General features: G+C 48.4%; 2 long non-coding RNA genes across 2 annotated transcripts; one reads left to right on the top strand and one right to left on the bottom strand.

Annotated features, from left to right (window-relative positions):
• Positions 1–1361: 1361 nt before the first annotated feature.
• On the bottom strand, positions 1362–4050 carry LOC149125615 (uncharacterized). Its single transcript, XR_016210907.1, has 3 exons — positions 3663–4050; positions 3323–3498; positions 1362–3154 (listed from the first exon to the last, which is right to left on the bottom strand). It is a non-coding gene; the product is annotated as an uncharacterized LOC149125615 (long non-coding RNA).
• On the top strand, positions 1452–4491 carry LOC149125614 (uncharacterized). The gene is made up of 2 exons (XR_016210908.1): positions 1452–2513; positions 4127–4491. It is a non-coding gene; the product is annotated as an uncharacterized LOC149125614 (long non-coding RNA).
• The last annotated feature ends 3573 nt before the right edge of the window (positions 4492–8064 follow it).

Raw genomic sequence — 8064 nt, 5'->3', positions numbered from 1 at the left:
ATAGAATTTTCTGTTCCTTACTAAAACTAAAAGACAAAATGACATTGCTTTTATCTTCTAAAGGCTTTTTGGCTGAAACATCCCTAAGGCCATTGATCCTTGAGAGATAAAGCATTCAGAAACCGCATCAGTGGGTGTTCCCACAAGGAGGGTGGAAACAGGCTGTGCGCACAGCTTCCCCCCACCCTTCTCCCCCACCCCCGCCCCACCACTGTGTCTCCTTCCGGAGGTGGGGACTTTTTCCGATGGGGTGGGCTGGCAAGGACAGAGCTGGAGGAGGAAGTGTGAGGGAGAGAAAGGCTGGCATCCCCTTTATGTGACTGCTCCATCTGCCGTTGACCTTGTCTATGTTCCCAATCTCAGGCTGCAGTTCCGCTTCTAGATAACCAGCCTCCTCCTTGGTCCATGACAAGGGCTTTTTTTTTTTTTTTTTTTTTTTTAAGCTTGGGGAACAAAATCCTACTTAAGAAAACAGGTTGGTATTTACATCTGATTTGAAAGTGCTGTGACATTTTTGGGAATTGCTGGGCTCTAAGAGCTTCCTGGAGTGAGGAGACCAGAGAGCCTGCCAGATGACATGTTTGCACATGGGAGGGGCGGTGTGGAAGAGCGTGGAGTTTGGACCCTGCACTGCCCGCCCGGCTGCAGGAGCTGCTTGCTCACTCCCGTACTTGGTGCCGTGCCCAGGGAACTGTCAGACCACAAGCAATCATTGTTAATTCACAGTGCAAACCGGAGCCATTAAGGAAAATGTTACAAACCTGTTCCAGGATCATAACATTTTAGAGGGCAAAGAAATAAGATGCCAGTCTACCCATTTTACGAGATCACCCGTGGAAAGCTGCTGCCAAATGTAAAACAAAGACAATTTTTTCCATATGATCAACCATGGATTGTTTTCTTAAATATTGATTGGTTTGTTTGAAAGCATTACGGAGAGACAGAGACAGAAAGAGAGATTTTCCATCTGCTGTTTCACTCCCCAGATGGGGGCAATGGCCAGGGCTGGGCCAGACAGGAGCCAGGAGCCAGGAGCTTCATCTGGATCTCCCACATGGGTCAAGGGCCCAAGCACATGGGCCATCCTCTGCTGCTTTCCCAGGCACATTCGAAAGGAGCCGGATTGGAGGTGGAGAAGCCAGGACTCGAACCTGTGACCATATGGGATGCTGGTGCTACAGACGGTTTAACCCGCTAAGCCACAACACAGGTCCCCTATCATGGATTTAAAAAAAGACCATGTGCTTAGAGAAACAAATTTGCTGTAGCTTGGGTAATAGGGACAACAAAGGCAGAAAGTCTGGGCAGCTGACTTTCAGGATGCAGCAGAATAATTTGATTATCTTGTGGGGATTCCCTGGTCTTTTTTTTTTTTTTTTTTTTAATGTATTTGAGTGGTAGAATTACAGACAAAGGGAGAGAGAGAGAGAGATCTTCCATCTGCTAGTTCACTCCCTAAATGGCCACAATAGCCAGAGCTGGACCTATCAGAAACCAAGAGTCAGGAGCTTCCTCCAGGTTCCCTTGGGGATGCAGGGGCCTGAGCACTTGGGCCATCCTCCTTTCCCAGGCCATCAGCAGAGAGCTGGATCCGAAGAGGAGCAGCCGGGACTGAACCCGGCACCCATATGGGATGCTTAACCTACTACGCCGCCATACCAGGCCCGATTCCCTGGTCTTGACACGTTCATGCTCCAGGGATTTGTGTGGGTCGTCCCATGTGGGATGCAAACTGAATTCCTTGGAACTTCACTGTGAAATCTGCTTCTCAAGAACACTTTCCAAAAGATTTTGCCCGAAGATTGGCAAAAGCTGCAGATCCCAAAGGTGTATTCATCAGAATTCACAGCTAAACGTGGTAACAGAAGAGACGGCTGGGTGAAGGCCTCACGGTGACAGATGTGAGTATGTGAGGTGACAGATGCATTTGTCAGCTTGATTTAGTTGCTTCACAATTTGTACATCGAGCCATCACATTGTGCACCACCAACATATTCAACTTCCATTTGTCAGCTATGCTTTAATTTACTTTCATTAAAGATGTATTTACTTATTTAAAAGCCAGAGTGACAGAGAGACATCTTCCATCCACTGGTTCACTCCCCAAATGGCCACTAAAACCAGGTTTGGGCCAGTTCGAAGCCAGGGGCCTGGAACTCCATTCTGCTCTCTCACATGGGTGGCATGGGCCTAGGGCCGTCTTCCACTGCCTTCCCAGGTGCTTTAGCAGGGAGCTGGATCAGAAGTGGAGCAGCCGGACTCAAACCAGCACTCTCTTCTGGGATGCCGGCATCGCAAGCCGCAGTTTAACCCACTGCTCCACAACGCCAGCCCCTGTACCTTAATTTAAAAAAAGAAAATGAAAGGGTAGAGGGATTTGTCCAATGGTTACTGAGATTTTCATTCAATCTTTGTTTCACAATGAGGATGTTTGATATCATGCCCCCATGCAGACCAAGAAGTGAGAAATTTTACTCTTCCGGCTTCTTCCCAAGATGACAGCTTCCTTCCAGGTGACTTTCTCCATGTGACCACCTCTTCCGGGGTCTGGTAACTGCTCCCTTCCCTCATCACTTCCGGTTGCGGTTATCCTGTGGGGTTCCCCTACACCCTGCACACATCTTTATTTGTAAGTCATTCTCTTTCTGTTTCCAGCTAGTCATTCTGCAAGTTTGATCACAGCCTGGAAGGACAGTCTAAGACATGATAGGGTGCGAAGCTGGGCATAGGTGCTCCTTGGGAGCTAGTGCAATGTCCAGCCCATTGCCGAACCCCCTGTGCCAGCGCCTACTGTGTGGGGCTCAATCTGCAGCTTCTCCCTCGCCCCACCCCCCAGCCTGCCAATTGTCCACTTCCCTCTCGTCCTACTGCCACCTCAGAGGTTCACATCACCACCGTGTCCCCCTGACTCCTTGGCAGGCCATCCAGTAAGCCTCTGCATGCATTTTTTTTTTTAAGATTTATTTTATTTGAAACATAGAGTTACAGAAAGGGAGAGACAAAGGCACAGGGAGATCTTTTATCCACTGGTTCACTCCCCAAATGGCTACAAGGGCCAGGGCTGGGCCAGGTGGGCAGCCAGGAGTCAGGAGCTTCATCTGGGTCTCCCATGTGGGTGCAGGCGCTTCTGCTTCCCAGGTACATTAGCAGAGAGCTGGATTGGAAGTGAAGCAGCCAGGACATGAACTGACACAGGGAATGCTGGCTTCGCAGAGACAGCTTAACCTGCTATACCGAAACACTGGCACCTCCCCACACCCCCACTTTTTCCCTAAGTTTATTGTATTTGTTTGAAGGCACGGTGACATACATACATACATACACAGACAAGAGAGAGAAAAATCTTCCAAACGCTGATTCACTCCCCAAATGTCCACAACAGTCATATCTGGGCCAGGCCAAAGCCAGAAGCCAGTAAATCCAGTCTCCCACATGGGTGCAGGGACCCAGTGCACCTGGGCCGTCATCTATTGCCTTCCCAGGCACATTAGTAGGAAGCTAGATCAAAAGCAGAGCAGCAGGGACTTGAACCGGCATGTCAATATGGGAGGCTGATGCCACGAGCAGTGGCTTAACCTACAGCACCACAGGGACGCCCCCTCCCCGCTCCCCCCAACCACAGGAGGCTAAGGTCTGGCTCCTGCTGAACCCAGTGGCCTCACCTCCTCCTGACTCTGCTGCAGCCACCTGGCCTCCTTTTCGGCCCTGGAGTGAGCTGTGCTCTTTCTGGCTTCAGAGCTTCCTGCCTGCATCCTTTGTGTTAGAAATTGTTCTTGGGGCAGGCGCCTTGGCTCACTTGGTTAATCCTCCGCCTGTGGCGCCGGCATCCCATATGGGCACCTGGATTCTAGTTCCGGTTGCTGCTCTTCCAGTCCAGCTCTCTGCTGTGGCCCGGGAAGGCAGTGGAGGATGGCCCAAGTGCTTGGGTGCCTGCACCTGCATGGGAGACCAGGAGGGGGCTCCTGGCTCCTAGCTTCGGATCGGCGCAGTACTGGCCGTAGCGGCCATTTGGGGAGTGAACCAATGGAGGGAAGATCTTTCTGTCTCTCTCTCACTGTGTGTAACTCTACCTGTCAAAAAAAAAAAAAAAAAAAAAAGTTCTCCCTTTCTCCCTCTCATCCTGCAGGTCTCAGCTGCAGTGTCTGCACTGGCTTGGAGAAACCTTGCCTAATTACCCAACCCCCACACCCAGACCAAGTTGCTTTATTCATCTCCGAGAGCACCATTAATTGGCTGATGGGACGTGATGGGTTAAGCTACTGCCGGTGATGCCAGTGTCTCCTATGGGCTCCGTTTCCAATCCAGCACACCTGGGAAAGCAGCAGAAACTGCTCTACCTGTGCTCTTGCTACTCACGCGGGAGACCCAGCTGGAATTCCAAGTTCCTGGCCCAGTCATTGCGGCCATTTGGGGGAGGAAGCCAGCAGTTGGAAGATCTCTTTCTCTCTCTCCCCCACTGTGTCTTTCAAATAAATAAATCTTTAAAGAAAACCCCACGATTAATTGTTTGTATCGTCAATGTCTGGTTAATCTAGTGTTTTTCTGCCTTGCCTGCGAACACCCTCACCTTACCATCAGCCTGCTAGCCTGGATGGCTGGAACCTCCCACCCCCAACTGGTTCTCCACAAGTTCTTCACAAGGCTGCTCTCCTGATCTTTTCAAAACATAAAGGGCTCATGGCCTCTCTCAGCTGAAGACCCTCTGGGAGCTTCCTGCCATGCTGAGAGCCAAGCCCCCGCGCCCACTCTGGCTGCTGCCCTGTTGCAGGGGCTGCTGGCGCCATCTCCGACTTCGTCCCCCAGCTCTGCACCTCACTCAGCCTGCACTCTCTGCTGCTCCTCCTCCTGCTGCTCTTTCTCACCTGAAGTTCTGTCTCCGGATTTCTGGTGTACCTGAGTGGTTTGGGAGGGACGCCCACATTCCCATGCACACAGCTGTGTTTTGTTTTCCTCATGCTCTCTCTCCTATTCTTTGGGTACTCAAACTCCCCTCCCTTAGCAGATCCTCTCCCACTCCAGTCGTTTTGTGTTTTCCAATTGAGGTATGATTGATATGTAAAATAGGGTGCAGATTTAATATATGCATCTTGATGGGTTTGAAAATAAATGTACACCTGTGAAACTGTCACCAGAAACAGTACCATAGGTATAACCATAACCTCCAAAAATTTCTTCCAGTCTCTTTTGTTTTTGTATGTGTGTGTGCTAAGAACATTTAACATAAGGTCGGGTGCCAGTTCTGTGTCCTCTTCCAATCCAGCTCTCTGTTAATGGCCTGGGAAAGCAGTGGAAGATGGCCCAGGTGCTTGGGCCTGTGCACCCTCGTGGAGACCTTAAAGAAGCTCCTGGCTCCTGGTTTCAGATTAGCCCAGCTGTGGCCATTTGGGGAGGGAACCAGCACATGGAAGACCTCTCTCTCTGTCCTTCTCTCTGTCAGTAACTCTTTAAAATAAATAAATAAAAATCTAAAAAAAAAAAAATTAAAAGCCAAAACATATGATCTCCCTTTGAGCACATTTTTTTAAAAACAAATTTATTTATTTGAAATAGTTACAGAGAGAGAGAGAGAGAGAGATTGAGATTTTCCATCCACAAGTTCACCCCCAGCTGGCTGCACAGCCAGGGCACATTAGTAGGAAGCTAATTAGGCCAGCCCGGAGCCAGGAGCTTTTTCCAGGTCTCCCTGTGCATGCAGGGGCCCAAGCACTTGGACCATCCTTCTGCTGTTTTTCCTAGGCCATTAGAGGGAGCTGGATGGAAGTGGAGCAGCCAGGACACAAACTTGTGCCCTTATGGGATGCCGGCGTCACAGGTGGCAGCTTTACCTGCTGTGCCACAATGCCAGCCCCTTCCTCACATGGTAAGTGTTCCACAGTGTTGTTAACTGTGTGCACTTCCCTGCACAGCGGATCACTCAGGCTTACTCACCTGCGTGGGTGAAACCAGGCAGCCTCTGACTTAGACCTCCCTGATTCCCTTCCCCCTCTACTCTGTCCCGCCCTCTGGGGTTGACTATTTCCATTCCTGATGTAAGTGAGGCCCATTCGGATCTACTGCCGCCTACTCCGCCGCAGGTGTGGGACGCAACTCTGATCAGTGTGGTCTCCATTCCCTGGGGCTTTATTACACACAGAAAGAGTAGACCAAGTCTTAAACTAGGCCGTACATAAGGATTTCATAAATGTGTCAAGTCCACTTTTTATTTAGCACGCTTTCATTGAGCACTTTCTATGCTCCCTAATTACTGTTCTAGAAACTTGGAAAACATGTGGCAGTGGACAAAGCAGACGAAACTCCCTGCCCTAGACAACTCTGGAGCTCAGACAGCATGAGACATGTGATTGCTGTAATTCTGAGTGCTAAAAGGGGTTCCGAGCCTTCGCTGGACCTGTCAAAGACTTTTATAATCAAATAAATTTTTGTCGTAGATTTTTGTGGGATGCTAAGACTAATTACTCTACAAAGCATATTAAAAATGTGAGATATTAATAGAAAGAGACATTAAAATTCAATTCTTTCAAAGAGCTGAATCACACTGCTGGGGAGAGATAATATGTAATCAGTTCTGAATCGAAAATGACTCTGGAAAGTCGAGACATACCACAAGGTCATGCTCACATCTCTTCTCTTCAGAGATTTTCAGAACATAGCGCTGTATTAAAAAGAAAATTGAGAGAGAGTGAGGAGAGGGAGAGAGAGGAATTCTAGGCTTAGGAACTGAAAGTAATATGAGTTTGGTACTGCAGAAAAAATGGAGAAAGAAGTTTCCATCAGTTCAGTATAGTCAATGACTTTTTGGCAATAGTTTAATTCTTCCACTTTTATGATTAATTTTGTTCTTTTATTTAGTGAAGGAGAGTTGCACAGTGATGGATTCCTGCTAATATTTTGACAAGTTTTCTTGCAGTCTTTTTTCACATTCATGCTATTTTAAAAAATATTTCTGTCTTTCTGTCTCTGGATTTCTGTCTATCTATTTATTGATTTACCCTTTTCTAAAAGATTGGTTTATTTATTTGAAAGGCATAGAGAGAGAGAGAGAGAGAGAGCGCTCCCCCAGTTGCTCCTTCACTTCCCAAATGTCCATAACGCAGGGTCTGGACTGGGCTGAAGTCAGGAGCTGGGAACTCAATCCAGGTCTCTTATGTGGGTGACAGGAACTCAGTGACTTGAGCCATCACTGCCACCTTCCAGGGTCTTCATTGGCAGGAAGCTGGAGTCAGGAGCCGGAGCCAAGGACAGAATGCAGGGATTCCCATGCAAACTCCTAACCAGTGCCCTAACCACCAGGTTAAACCCTCATCCCGGTCTCACTCATGTTTGAATCTCCATCATTTTGCCAAATGCCTGGCATGTGGCACAGGTGCAATAAATGTTTTTTAAACACAATAATCAGTAACAGAACCAACTTCTTCCAACAACAGTAGTCATTCCATTTCCTGTGAACCGACATCACTGTTTATGTCTTTTTTATGGCATGACTGTCTATAGAGCCCTTTTGTGGGCAGGAGCCACATAACACCAGGCTTAGGGCTTTGTGTATTGTAAGCATGCAATTAATATTTTAATGAAGTTGGGTAAAAATTTTTTTGAGAAACAGAAGTATTTACTGTGATCTAATTAATAGGAGAAATAAATGCATGTAGGTTCAACACAGATGCAGGAATATAAATGGGACCTTTCTTCCCTCAGTCCTGTCATCCCAGAGCCAGCAGGGAGATTTTGAGGTTTCAGCCTGCTGATTTATGCACGCAGGGCCTAGCAGCCAGAGCAGCTCAATCAGCTTGCCCTTCCTCTCCCTTTCCCTCAGGCCTCCCCTCCAGCTAAAGATAATTGTGACTTTCACACTGCAAGGAAAAAATGGTGCCTGACAAGTCAGAGGGTTGTTCCAGTTCAACAGCAAGTCTGTTGCAGGCTCAGGGACTGCTGCTGTGGCATAGTGAGTTAAGCCTCCACCTGCAGTGCCGGCACCTCTTATGGGCGGCGGTTCCTGTCCTGCCTGCTACTCTTCCCATCCAGCTCTCTGCTACCGCCTGGGGAAGCAGTAGAGGATGGCCTAAGTGC

The sequence above is a fragment of the Oryctolagus cuniculus genome, chromosome 7 (assembly GCF_051225735.1).
Source record: "Oryctolagus cuniculus isolate XC-2025 breed Fujian yellow rabbit chromosome 7, ASM5122573v1, whole genome shotgun sequence".
In the NCBI taxonomy this organism is placed as follows: domain Eukaryota; kingdom Metazoa; phylum Chordata; class Mammalia; order Lagomorpha; family Leporidae; genus Oryctolagus; species Oryctolagus cuniculus.
The sequence above is the reverse complement of the archived record's forward strand: the minus strand, read 5'-3'. Positions and strand labels throughout refer to the sequence as shown.